Source organism: Solanum dulcamara, chromosome 6 (genome assembly GCF_947179165.1).
Source record: "Solanum dulcamara chromosome 6, daSolDulc1.2, whole genome shotgun sequence".
Classification (NCBI taxonomy): Eukaryota; Viridiplantae; Streptophyta; class Magnoliopsida; order Solanales; family Solanaceae; genus Solanum; species Solanum dulcamara.
The window spans coordinates 78,019,452-78,033,489 of record NC_077242.1 but is presented as its reverse complement, the minus strand read 5'-3'; positions in this window follow the sequence as shown (position 1 = coordinate 78,033,489).

The window sequence follows — 14,038 nt, the reverse complement described above, 5'->3', positions numbered from 1 at the left end:
GAAGAGTTTAAAAGCATTTTATTAGGAACGCAATAGGAATTAGGCGATTTTGGCAGTTTTTCATGAGTGTTAGCCCACAGAATTTTTAGGTGTCGAGGGGTTCAGGTTGAATTTTCTTGGATTCTTCAATAGTAGCGTCCATAACGATCTAGGGAACTACTTCAGTAGCCCTGACGGTGCTTTAGAGGGGTTTAGGAGCATTTTATTGGCGACGCAATAGAAATTTGGCAATTTTTCTAGTTTTTCGTATGTGTTAACCCACAGATTTTTTAGGTGCCAGGGGTCTGGGTCATATTTCTAGGATTCTTCCATAGTAGCATCTGTAACGACCTTTGAACGACTCTAGTAGCCCAGAGGCACTTTAGAGAGGTCTAGGGGCATTTTATTGGCAATTAAATATGAATTAGGCGATTTTGCCAATTTTTCGTGTGTGTTAGCCCATAGAGTTTTTAGGTGCCGGAGGTCCGGGTTGAATTTTCTTGGCTTCTTCCATAGTAGCATCTTTAATAACCTAGGGAATGACTCCAGTAGCCCCGACGACGCTTTAGAGAGGTTTATGAACATTTTATTGGCGACACAATAGGAATTAGGCGATTTTGCCAGTTTTTCATGTGTGTTAGCCCGTAGATTTTTTAGGTGCCGGGGTTCCGGATTGACATTTCTTGGATTCTTCCATAGTAGCATTTTTAACGACCTAGGGAATTACTACAGTATTCCCCACGATGCTTTAGAAGGGTTTAGGAGCATTTTATTGGCGACGTAATAAGAATTATTCAATTTTGCTAGTTTATCGTATGTGTTAGCCCACAGATTTTTTAGGAGCCGGGGGTCCGGGTAGAATTTTCTTGGCCTCTTCCATAGTAGCATCCGTAATGACCTGGGGAACAACTCCAGTAGCCCCGACAATGATTTAGAGGGGTTTAGGAGATTTTATTGGCGACGCAATAGGAATTAAGCAATTTTGCCAGTTTTTCGTGTGTGTTAGCCAACAGATTTTTTAGGTGTCGGGGGTCCGGGTCGAATTTTCTTAGATTCTTCCATAGTAGTGTTTGTAACGACCTAGGGACTGACTCCAGTAGCCCCCACGGTGCTTTAGAAGGATTTTAGGATCATTTTATTGGCGACGCAATAAGAAATAGGCAATTTTGCCAGTTTTTCGTGTGTGTTAGCCCACAGATTTTTTAGGTGCCGGGGGTCCGGGTTGAATTTTCTTGGCTTATTCCATAGTAGCATCAAAAGCGACCTAGGTAATGACTCTAGTAGCACCGACGACGCTTTAGAGGGGATTAGGAGCATTTTACTAGCGATAAAATAAAAATTAGGTGATTTTGCCAGTTTTTCGTGTGTGTTAACCCACATATGTTTTTGGTGCCGGGGGTCTGGGTCGCATTTTCTGGGCTTCTTCCATAGTAGCATCCTTAACGACCTAGTGAATGACTCTAGTAGCCCCGATAGCGCTTTAGAGGGATTTAGAAGCATTTTTTTGGCGACGCAATAGAAATTAGATGATTTTGCCTGTTTTTCGTATGTGTTAACCCACAGATTTTTTAGGTGCCAGGGGTCTGGGTCATATTTCTTGGATTCTTCCATAGTAGCATCTGTAACGACCTTTGAACGACTCTAGTAGCCCAGAGGCACTTTAGAGGGGTCTAGGGGCATTTTATTGGCAATTAAATATGAATTAGGAGATTTTGCCAATTTTTCGTGTGTGTTAGCCCATAGAGTTTTTAGGTGCCGGAGGTCCGGGTTGAATTTTCTTGGCTTCTTCCATAGTAGCATCTTTAATAACCTAGGGAATGACTCCAGTAGCCCCGACGACGCTTTAGAGAGGTTTATGAACATTTTATTGGCGACACAATAGGAATTAGGCGATTTTGCCAGTTTTTCATGTGTGTTAGCCCGTAGATTTTTTAGGTGCCGGGGTTCCGGGTTGACATTTCTTAGATTCTTCCATAGTAGCATTTTTAATGACCTAGGGAATTACTACAGTATTCCCCACGATGCTTTAGAAGGGTTTAGGAGCATTTTATTGGCGACGCAGTAAGAATTATTCAATTTTGCTAGTTTATCGTATGTGTTAGCTCACAGATTTTTTAGGAGCCGGGGGTCCGGGTAGAATTTTCTTGGCTTCTTCTATAGTAGCATCCGTAACGACCTGGGGAACAACTCCAGTAGCCCCGACAATGATTTAGAGGGGTTTAGGAGATTTTATTGGCGACGCAATAGGAATTAAGCAATTTTGCCAGTTTTTCGTGTGTGTTAGCCAACAGATTTTTTAGGTGTCGGGGGTCCGGGTCGAATTTTCTTAGATTCTTCCATAGTAGTGTTTGTAACGACCTAGGGACTGACTCCAGTAACCCCCACGGTGCTTTAGAAGGATTTAGGAGCATTTTATTGGCGACGCAATAAGAAATAGGCAATTTTGCCAGTTTTTCGTGTGTGTTAGCCCACAGATTTTTTAGGTGCCGGGGGTCCGGGTTGAATTTTCTTGGCTTATTCCATAGTAGCATCAAAAGCGACCTAGGTAACGACTCTAGTAGCACCGACGGCGCTTTAGAGGGGATTAAGAGCATTTTATTAGCGATAAAATAAAAATTAGGTGATTTTGCCAGTTTTTCGTGTGTGTTAACCCACATATGTTTTTGGTGCAGGGGTCTGGGTCGCATTTTCTGGGCTTCTTCCATAGTAGCATCCTTAACGACCTAGTGAATGACTCTAGTAGCCCCGATAGCACTTTAGAGGGATTTAGAAGCATTTTTTTGGTGACGCAATAGAAATTAGATGATTTTGCCAGTTTTTTATATGTGTTAACCCACAGATTTTTTAGGTGCCGGGGGTCCGGGTTGAATTTCTTGGATTCTTCCATAGTAGCATCCGTAACGACCTGTGGACGACTTTATTAGCCCAGAAGCAGTTTAGAGGGGTCTAGGGCATTTTATTGGCAATTAAATATGAATTAGGTGATTTTGCCAATTTTTCATGTGTGTTAGCCCACAGAATTTTTAGGTGCCGGGGTTCGGGTCGAATTTTCTTAGATTCTTCAATAGTAGCATCCGTAACGACCTAGGGAATGATTACACTAGCCCCCACATTGCTTTAGAAGGGTTTAGGAGTATTTTATTGGCAACGCAATAAGAATTAGGCAATTTTGCCAGTTTTTAGTATGTGTTAGCCCACAGATTTTTTACGTGCCGGGGGTTCGGGTAGAATTTTATTGGATTCTTCCATTTTAGCATCCGTAACGACCTAGGGAACGACTCCAGTAGCCTCGGTGGTGCTTTAGAAGGATTTAGGAGCATTTTATTGGCGACGCAATAAGAAATAGGCAATTTTGCCAGTTTTTCGTGTGTGTTAGCCCACAAATTTTTAGGTGCCGGGGGTTTGGGTTTTATTTTCTTGGCTTCTTCCATAGTAGCATCCGTAATGACCTAGGGAATGACTTCAGTAGCCCCGGCGATGCTTTAGAGGGGTTTAGGAGCATTTTATTGGCGATGCTATAGGAATTAGGCGATTTTGCCAGTTTTTCGTGTGTGTTAGCCCGTAGATTTTTTAGGTGCCGGGGTTCCGGGTTGAATTTTCTTGGATTCTTCTATAGTAGCATACGTAACGACCTAGGGAATGACTACAGTATTCCCCACGGTTCTTTAGAAGGGTTTAGGAGCATTTTATTGGCGACGCAGTAAGAATTAATAAATTTTGCTAGTTTTTCGTATGTGTTATCCCACAGATTTTTTAGGAGCCGGGGGTCCGGGTAGAATTTTCTTGGATTCTTCCATAGTAGGGTCCATAACGACCTAGGGAATGACTACAGTAGCCCCCACGGTGCTTTAGAAAGATTTAGGAGCATTTTATTGGCGACGCAATAAGAAATAGGCAATTTTGCCAGTTTTTCGTGTGATTTAGCCTACATATTTTTTAGGTGCCGGGGGTCTGGGTTGAATTTTCTTGGCTTCTTCCATAGTAACATCCGTAACGACCAAGGGAATGACTTTAGTAGCACCGACGACGCTTTAGAGGGGATTAGAAATATTTTATTAGCGATGAAATAGAAATTAGGTGATTTTGCCAGTTTTTCGTCTGTGTTAACCCACATATTTTTTTGGTGTCGGGGGTCCGGGTGGCATTTTCTGGGCTTCTTCCATAGTAGCATCCATAATGACCTAGTGAACGACTCTAGTAGCCCCAAAAGCACTTTAGAGGGATTTAGGAGCATTTTATTGGCGACGTAATAGAAATTATATGATTTTGCCAGTTTTTCGTATGTGTTAACCCACAGATTTTTTAGGTGCCGTGGGTCTGGGTCGAATTTCTTGGATTTTTCAATAGTAGCATCCGTAACGACCTATGAACGACTTTATTAGCCCAGAGGCGCTTTAGAGGGGTCTGGGGTATTTTATTGGCAATTAAATATGAATTTGGCGATTTTGTCAATTTTTCGTGTGTGTTAGCCCATAGATTTTTTAGGTGCCGGGGGTCCAGGTAAAGTTTTCTTGGATTCTTCCATAGTAGCATCCGTAACGACCTAGGGAATGACTCCAGTAGCCCCGGCGGCACTTTAAAAGGGTTTAAGAGCATTTTATTGGCGACGTAATAGGTATTAGGCAATTTTGCCAGTTTTTCATGTGTATTAGCCCATAGAATTTTTAGGTGCCGGGGGTTCGGGTCGAAATTTCTTAGATTATTTAATAGTAGCATCCGTAACGACCTAGGGATTGACTACAATAGCCCCCACATTGCTTTAGAAGGATTTAGGAGCATTTTATCGGCAACGCATTAAGAATTAGGCGATTTTGCCAGTTTTTAGTGTGTGTTAGCCCACCGATTTTTTACGTGCCGGGGGTTCGGGTTGAATTTTCTTGGATTCTTCCATTTTAGCATCCATAACGACCTATGGAACGACTCAAATAGCCCCGGCGGTGCTTTAGAAGGATTTAAGAGCATTTTATTGACGATGCAATAAGACATAGGCAATTTTGCCAGTTTTTCGTGTGTGTTAGCCCACAGATTTTTTAAGTGTCGGGGGTCTGGGTTGAATTTTCTTGGCTTCTTCCATACTAGCATCCGTAACGACCTAGGGAACGACACCAGTAGCTCCGGCGACGCTTCTGAGGGGTTTAGGAGCATTTTATTGGCGACGTAATAGGAATTAGGCGATTTTGCCAGTTTTTCGTGTGTGTTAGCCCGTAGATCTTTTAGGTGCCAGGGTTCCGGGTTGAATTTCTTGGATTCTTCCATAGTAGCATCCGTAACGACCTAGGGAATGACTACAGTATTCCCCGCGGTGCTTTAGAAGGGTTTAGGAGCATTTTATTGGCGACGCAATAAGAATTAATCAATTTTGGCAGTTTTTCGTATGTGTTAGCCCACAGATTTTTTAGGTGCCGGGGGTCTGGGTTGAATTTTCTTGGCTTCTTCCATAGTAGCATCCGTAATGACCTAGGGAACGACTCCAGTAGCCCCGGCGATGCTTTAGAGGGGTTTAGGAGTATTTTATTGGCGATGCTATAGGAATTAAGCGATTTTGCCAGTTTTTCGTGTGTGTTAGGCTATAGATTTTTTAGGTGCCGGGGTTCTGAGTTGAAATTTCTTGGATTCTTCCTTAGTAGCATCTGTAACGACCTAGGGAATGACTACAGTATTTCCCACGATGCTTTAGAAGGGTTTAGGAGCATTTTATTGGCGATGCAATAAGAATTAATCAATTTTGCCAGTTTTTCGTATGTGTTAGCCCACAGATTTTTTAGGAGCCTTCCCGGGTAGAATTTTCTTGGCTTCTTCCATAGTAGCATCCGTTACGACCTGGGGAACGACTCTAGTAGCCCCGACAATGATTTAGAGGGGTTTAGGATATTTTATTGGCGATGCAATAGGAATTAAGAGATTTTGTCAGTTTTTCGTGTGTGTTAGCCAACAGATTTTTTAGGTGTCGGGGGTTCGGGTTGAATTTTCTTGGATTCTTTCATAGTAGCGTCCATAACGACCTAGGGAATGACTACAGTAGCCCCCACGGTGCTTTAGAAGCATTTAGGAGCATTTTATTGGCGACGCAATAAGAAATAGGCAATTTTGCCAGTTTTTTGTGTGTGTTAGCCACAAAATTTTTAGGTGCCGGGGGTCCGGGTTGAATTTTCTTGGCTTCTACCATAGTAGCATCTGTAACGACCTAGAGAAAGACTCTAGTAGCACCAGTGGCGCTTTAGAGGGGATTAAGAGCATTTTATTAGCGATGAAATAGAAATTAGGTGATTTTGCCAGTTTTTCGTCTGAGTTAACCCACATATTTTTTTGGTGTTAGGGGTCCGGGTCACATTTTCTGGGCTTCTTCCATAGTAACATCCATAACGACCTAGTGAACGACTCTAGTAGCCCCGAAAGTGCTTTAGAGGGATGTAATAGCATTTTATTGGCGACGCAACAGAAATTAGATGATTTTGCCAGTTTTTCGTATGTGTTAACCCACAGATTTTTTAGGTGCCGGGGGTCTGGGTCGAATGTTCTTAGATTCTTCCATAGTAACATCCGTAACGACCTAGGGAACGACTCTAGTAGCCCCGGAGGCGCTTTATAGGGTTTAGGAGCATTTTATTGGCAATGAAATAGGAATTAGGCAATTTTGCCAGTTTTTCGTGTGTCTTAGCCCACAAATTTTTTAGGTGTCAGGGGTCTAGGTCGACTTGTATTGGATTCTTCCATTGTAGCATCCGTAACAACCTAGGGAATGACTCTAGTAGCCCCGGTGGTGCTTTAGAAGGGTTTAAGAGCATTTTATTGGTGACGTATTAGGAATAAGGCAATTTTGCCAGTTTTTCGTATGCTAGCCCACAGATTTTTTAGGTGCCGGGGGTACGGGTTGAATTTTCTTGGATTCTTCAATTGTAGCATCCGTAACAACCTAGGGAACGATTCCAGTAGCCCCGGCGATGCTTTAGAGGGGTTTAGGAGCATTTTATTAGTGACGCAATAGGAAGTAGGAGATTTTGCCACTTTTTCGTGTGTGTTAGCCCGCAGATTTTTTAGGTGTCGGGTTTCGGGTCAAATTTTTTTGGATTCTTCCATGGTAGTGTCCGTAACGACCTAGCGAATGACTACAGTAGCCCTACGGTGCTTTAGAAGGGTTTAAGAGCATTTTATTGGCGACGCAATAAGAATTAGGCAATTTTGCTAGTTTTTTGTGTGTATTAGCCCATAGATTTTTTAGGTGCCGGGGGTCCGGGTAGAATTTTCTTGGCTTATTCTATAGTAGCATCTGTAACAACCTACGGAACGACTCTAGTAGCACCAGCGGCGCTCTAGAGGGGTTTAGGAGCATTTTATTAGCGACGCAATAGAAATTAGGTAATTTTGCTAGTTTTTCGTGTGTGTTAACCCACAGATTTTTTAGGTGCCGAGGGTCCGGGTCGAATTTTCTTGGATTCTTCCATAGTAGCATCCGTAGCGACCTGAGGAACGACTCTAGTAGCCCCAGAGGCACTTTCGAGGGGTCTAGGGGAATTTTATTGGCAATGAAATTTGAATTAGGCAATTTTGTCAGTTTTTCGTGTGTTAATGCCACGGATTTTGTAGGTGCCGGGGGTCCGGGTCAAATTTTCTTAAATTCTTCCATATTAGGGTCCGTAACGACCTAGGAAACGACTCTAGTAGCCTCGATGGCGCTTTAGAAGTGTTTAGGAGCATTTTATTGGCTACGAATAGGAATTAGGCAATTTTACTAGTTTTTTGTGTGTGTTAGCCCACTGATTTTTTAGGTGCCGAGGGTCCGGGGCAATATTTTTTGGATTCTTCCATAGTAGCGTCCGTAACGACCTAGAGAACGACTCTAGTAGCCCCGGAGACGCTTTAGAGAGGTTTAGGATCATTTTATTGGCAATGAAATAGGAATTAGACAATTTTGCTAGTTTTCCGTTTGTGTTAGCTCACAGATTTTTTAGGTGCCGGGGGTTCGGGCTGAATTTTCTTGGATTCTTCCAATTTTGCATTCTTAACGACCTAGGGAATGACTCTAGTTGCCCCAGCGGTGCTTTAGTGGGGTTTAGGAGCATTTTATTGGCGACGCAATAGGAATTAGGCAATTTTGCCAGTTTTTCAGGTGTGTTAACCCACAGATTTTTAAGGTGCCGGAGGTCCGGGTCGAATTTTCTTAGATTCTCTTATTGTAGCATCCGTAACGACCTAGGTAACAACTCTAGTAGCCCCAGCGATGCTTTAGAAGGGTTTAGAAACATTTTATTGGAGACGCAATAGGAATTAGGCGATTTTGCTAGTTTTTTGTTTGTGTTAGTCCATAGATTTTTTAGGTGCCGGGGGTCTGGGCCTAATTTTCTTAGATTCTTTCATAATAGCATCCGTAACGACTTGGGAAAATACTCCAATTGCCACAGCGATGCTTTAGAAGGGTTTAGAAACATTTTATTGGAGATGCAATAGGATTAGGTAATTTTGCCAGTTTTTCGTGTGTGTTAGCCCACAGATTTCTTAGGTGACGGGGGTCTGGAGTGAATTTTCTTGGATTCTTCCATAATAGAGTCCGTAACGATCTGCAGAACGACTCCAGTAGCCCCGGAGGTTCTTTAAAGGGGTTTAGGAGCATTTTATTGGCAATAAAATAGGAATTAGGTGATTTTGCCAGTTCTTCGTGTGTGTTAACCCACAGATTTTTTAGGTGCCGAGGGTTCGGGTCGAATTTTCTTGGATTCTTCCATAATAACATCCGTAACGACCTGGGGAACGACTCTAGTAGCCCCGGAGGCGCTTTAGAGAGGTTTAGGAGCATTTTATTGGCAATGAAATAGGAATTAGGCAATTTTGCCAGTTTTTCGTGTGTGTTATCCCACGGATTTTTTAGGTGCCGGTGGTCCAGGTCAAAATTTCTTGGATTCTTCTATAATAGTGTCCATAACAACCTAGGGAACGACTCTAGTAGCCTCGGCGGCACTTTAGAAGGGTTTTGGAGCATTTTATTGGCGCCGCAATAGGAATCAGGCGATTTTGGCAGTTGTTTGTATGTGTTAGCCCACAAAATTTTTAGGTGTTAGGGGTCTGGGTCGAATTTTCTTAGATTATTCTATAGTAGCGTCCGTAACGACCTAGGGAACGACTTCAGTAGCCCCGGCGGCACTTTAGAAGCATTTAGGAACATCTCATTGGCGACGCAATAAAAATTAGGCGATTTTGCCAGTTTTTTGTTCGTGTTAGCCCACAAATTTTTTAGGTGCCGGGTTTCTAGGCCTAATTTTCTTGTATTTTTATATAGTAGCGTCTGTAATGACCTAGGAAATAACTCTAGTAGTCTGGAGGAGCTTTAGAGGGGTTTAGGAGCATTTTATTGGCGACGCAATAGGAAGTAGGCGATTTTTCCAATTTTTCGTGTGTATTCACCCATGGATTTTTTAGGTGCCGGGGGTCTGGGTCGAATTTTCTTGGATTCTTCCATAGTAGCATCCGTAATGACTTGGGGAACAACTCTAGTAGCTCCGAAGGTGCTTTAGTGGGGGTTTAGGAGCATTTTATTACCAACGCAATAGAAATTAGGCAATTTTGCTAGTTTTTCGTGTGTGTTAACCCACAAATTTTTTAGGTGCCGGGGGTCTGGGTTGAATTTTCTTGGATTCTTCCACAGTAGCGTACGTAATGACTTGGGGAACGACTCTAGTATCCCCGGCGGCACTTTAGAGGGGTCTAGGGGCATTTTATTGGCAATGAAATATGAATTAGGCGATTTTGCCAGTTTTTCGTGTGTGTTTGCCCACAGATTTTTTAGGTGTTAGGGGTCCGGGTTGAATTTTCTTGGATTCTTCCATAGTACCGTCCATAATGAGTTAGGGAATGACTCAGTAGCCTCGGCAATGCTTTAGAAGGGTTTAGGAACATTTTATTGGCAACGCAATAGAAATTAGGTGATTTTGCCATTTTTTTGTGTCTGTTAACCCACAGATTTTTTAGATGCCCGGGGTCTAGGCCAAATTTTCATGGATTCTTTCATAGTAGCGTCCGGAACGACCTGAAGAACGAATCTAGTACCCCCGGAGGAGCTTTAGATGGGTTTAGGAGCATTTTATTGCCAATAAAATTGGAACTAGGCGATTTTGCCAGTTTTTCATGTGTGTTAGACCTCGGTTTTTTTAGGTGCCGGGGGTTCGGGTCAAATTTTCTTAGATTCTTCTATATTAGCATCCGTAACAACCTAGGAAACAGTTCCAGTAGCCCTGACGGCACTTTAGAAGGGTTTAGAAACATTTTATTAGTGACGCAATAAGAATTAGGCGATTTTGCCAGTTTTTCATGTGTGTTAACCCATTGATTATTTAGGTGCCGGGGGTCCTGGTCGAATTGTTTTTGGATTCTTCCATAGTACCATCCGTAACAACCTAGGAAATGACTCTAGTATCCCCGACGACGCTTTAGAGGGGTTTAGAAGTATTTTATTGGCAACGCAATTGGTATTAGGCAATTTTGCCAACATTTCGTGTGTGTTAAACAATGGAATTTTTAGGTGCCGAGGGTTCGGGTTTAATTTTCTTTGATTCTTCCATAGTAACGTCCATAACAACCTAGGAAACGACTTCAGTAGCCCCGGCGGCGCTTTAGAGGAGTTTATGAGCATTTTATTGGAGACAGAATAGGAATTAGGTAATTTTACTAGTTTTTCGTGTGTGTTAGCCCACAGATTTTTTAGAGGCCGGGGGTCCAGGTCGAATGTTCTTGGATTCTTCCATAGTAGCATCCATAGCGACCTAGGAAACGACTCCAATAGCCCCGGAGGTACTTTAGAGGGGTTTAGGAGCATTTTATTGGCAATAAAATAGGAATTAGGCGATTTTGCCAGTTTTTGTGTGTGTTAGCACACATATTTTTTAGGTGCCGGTGGTCTGGGTTGAATTTTCTTGGATCTTTCCATAGAATCTGTAACGACCTGGGGAACGACTCTAGTCGCCCCGGAGGCGCTTTTGAAAGGTTTAGGAGCATTTTATTGGCAATGAAATAGGAATTAGTCAATTTTGCCAGTTTTTTGTGTGTGTTAGCGCACGGATGTTTTAGGTGCCGGGGATCCGGGTCGAATTTTCTTGGATTAATCCATAGTAGCATCTGTAACGACCTAGAGAAGGACTGCAGTAGCCCCGGCGACGCTTTAGAAGGGTGTAGAAACATTTTATTAGAGACGCAATATGAATTAGGCGATTTTGCCAGTTTTTTGTGTGTCTTAGCCCATAGATTTTTTAAGTACCGGGGGTCCGAGTTGAATTTTCTGGGCTTCTTCCATAGTAGCATCCGTAACGACCTAGGGAACGATTCTAGTAGCCCCGGATGCGCTTTAGAGGGGTTTAGGATCATTTTATTGGAGACACAATAGGAATTAAGCAATTTTGCCAGTTTTTCGTGTGTGTTAGCACACAGATTTCTTAGGTGCTAGGGGTCCACATTGAATTTTCTTGGATTCTTCCACATTAACATCCGTAACGACCTAGTAAATGACTCCAGTAGCCCCGGCGGTACTTTACACGGGCTTAAGAGTATTTTATTGGCAACGCAATAGGAATTAGACAAAAAATTTTCCAGTTTTTCGTGTGTGTTAGCCCACGGATTTTTTAGGTCCGGGGGACCGGGTCAAATTTCTTTGGATTTTTCCATAGTAACGTCCGTAACGATCTAGGGAACAACTTCAGTAGACCCCGGCGGTGCTTTAGAGGGGTTTAGAGCATTTTATTGGCGAAGCAATAGAAATTAGTCGATTTTGCCAGTTTTTCGTGTGTGTTAACCCATGGATTTTATAGGTGCCGGGGGCTCCGGGTCGAATTTTCTTGGATTCTTCCATAGTAACATCCGTAACGACCTAGGGAACGACCTCAGTAGCCCTGGTGGAGCTTTAGGGGGGTTTATGAGCATTTTATTGGCGACACAATAGAATTAGGCAATTTTGCCAGTTTTTGTGTGTGTGTTAGGCCACAAATTTTCTAGGTGCCAGGGGTCCGGGTCAAATTTTCTTGGATTCTTCCATTGTAGCATCCGTAATGACCTAGGGAATGACTCTAGTAGCCCCGACGACGCTTTAGAGCGGTTTATGAGCATTTTATTGGCGACGCTATAGAAATTAGGCGATTTTGCCAGTTTTTTGTGTGTGTTAGATACCGATTTATTAGGTGCTGGGGGTTTGGGTTGAATTTTCTTGGAATCTTCCATAGTAGCGTCCATAACGACCTGGGGAACTACTCTAGTATCCCCGGAGGCGCTTTAGAGGGGCTAGGGGCATTTTATTGGTAATGAAATATGAATTAGGCGATTTTGCCAGTTTTTTGTGTGTGTTAGCCCACAGATATTTTAGGTGCCGGAGGTCTGGGTCAAATTTTCTTGGATTTTTCCATAGTAGCATCCATAACGACCTAAGGAACGACTCTAGTAGCCTCAGAGATGCTTTAGAGGGTTTTAGGAGCATTTTATTGGCGACGTAATAGGAATTAGGTGATTTTGCTAGTTTTTCGTGTGTGTTAACTACTGATTTTTTAGGTGCCGGGGGTATGGGTCGAATTTTCTTAGATTCTTCATTAGTAGCTTCCGTAACGACATGGGTAACAACTCCAGTAGCCCCGGCGGCGCTTTAGAGGGTTTAAGGAGCATTTTATTGGCAACGCAATGGAAATTAGGCGATTTTGCCAGTTTTTCGTGTTTGTTAACCCATAGATTTTTTTGGTGCCGGGGATACGGGTCAAATTTTCTTGGATTCTTCCATAGTAGTATCCGTAACGACCTAGGGAATTACTTCACTAGCCTTAGTTTTTTGTGTCTGTTAGCCCATAGATTTTTGGGTGCCGGGGGTCCGGGACAAATTATCCTGGATTCTTTCATAGTAGCGTCCGTAACGACCTGAAGAACAAATCTAGTATCCCCGAAGGAGCTTTAGATGAGTTTAGGAGCATTTTATTGGCAATAAAATAGGAATTAGGCGATTTTTCCAGTTTTCGTGTGTGTTAGACCTCAGTGTTTTTAGGTGCCGGGGGTCTGGGTTGAATTTTCTTGGATTCTTCCTTAGTAGCATCCGTAACAACCTAGGAAACGACTCCAGTAGCGCCAACGGCGCTTTAAAAGGGTTTTGGAGCATTTTATTAGCGATGTAATAGGAATTAGGCGATTTTGCCAGTTTTTCGTGTGTGTTAGCCCACAGATGTTTTAGATGCTGGGGGTACGGGTTGAATTTTCTTGGATTCTTCCATAGTAGCATCCGTAACGACTTAGTAAACGACTCCAGTAACCCAATCGATGCTTTAGAAGGGTTTAGAAATATTTTATTGGAGACGCAATAGGAATTAGGCATTTTTGCCAGTTTTTCGTATGTGTTAGCCCACAAATTTTTTAGGTGCCGGGGGTCTGGGTTAAATTTTCTTGGAATCTTCAATAGTAGAATCCGTAACGATCTAGGAAACGACTTCAATAGCCCCGGCGACGCTTTAGAGTGGTTTAAGAGCATTTTATTGGCTACGCAATAGGAATTAGGCAATTTTTCTAATTTTTCGTATGTCTTAGCCCACGGATTTTTTAGGTGTCGGGGGTCCAGATCGAATTTTCTTGGATTCTTCCATAGTAGTATCCATAATGACATAGGGAACGACCTCAATAGCCCCAGCGGTGCTTTAGAAGGGTTAAGGAGCATTTTATTGGCGACGTAATAGGAATTAGGCAATTTTGCTAATTTTTCGTGTGTGTTAGCCCACAGATTTTTTTTTCCGGGGGTCCGGGTTGAATTTTCTTGTACTCTTCCATAGTAGCATCTGTAACGAACTGGGGAATGACTCTAGTAGCCTCAAAGGCACTTTAGAGGGGTCTAGGAGCATTTTATTCACAATGAAAGAGGAATTAGGGGATTTTGCTAGTTTTTCGTGTGTAATAACCCATAGATTTTTTAGGTGCCGGGGGTCTGGATCGAATTTTCTTGGCTTCTTCCATAGTAGCATCCATAACGACCTAGGTAACAACTCTAGTAGCCCCGACAATGCTTTAGAGGGGTTTAGGAGCATTTTATTGGCGATGCAATAGGAATTAGGTGATTTTG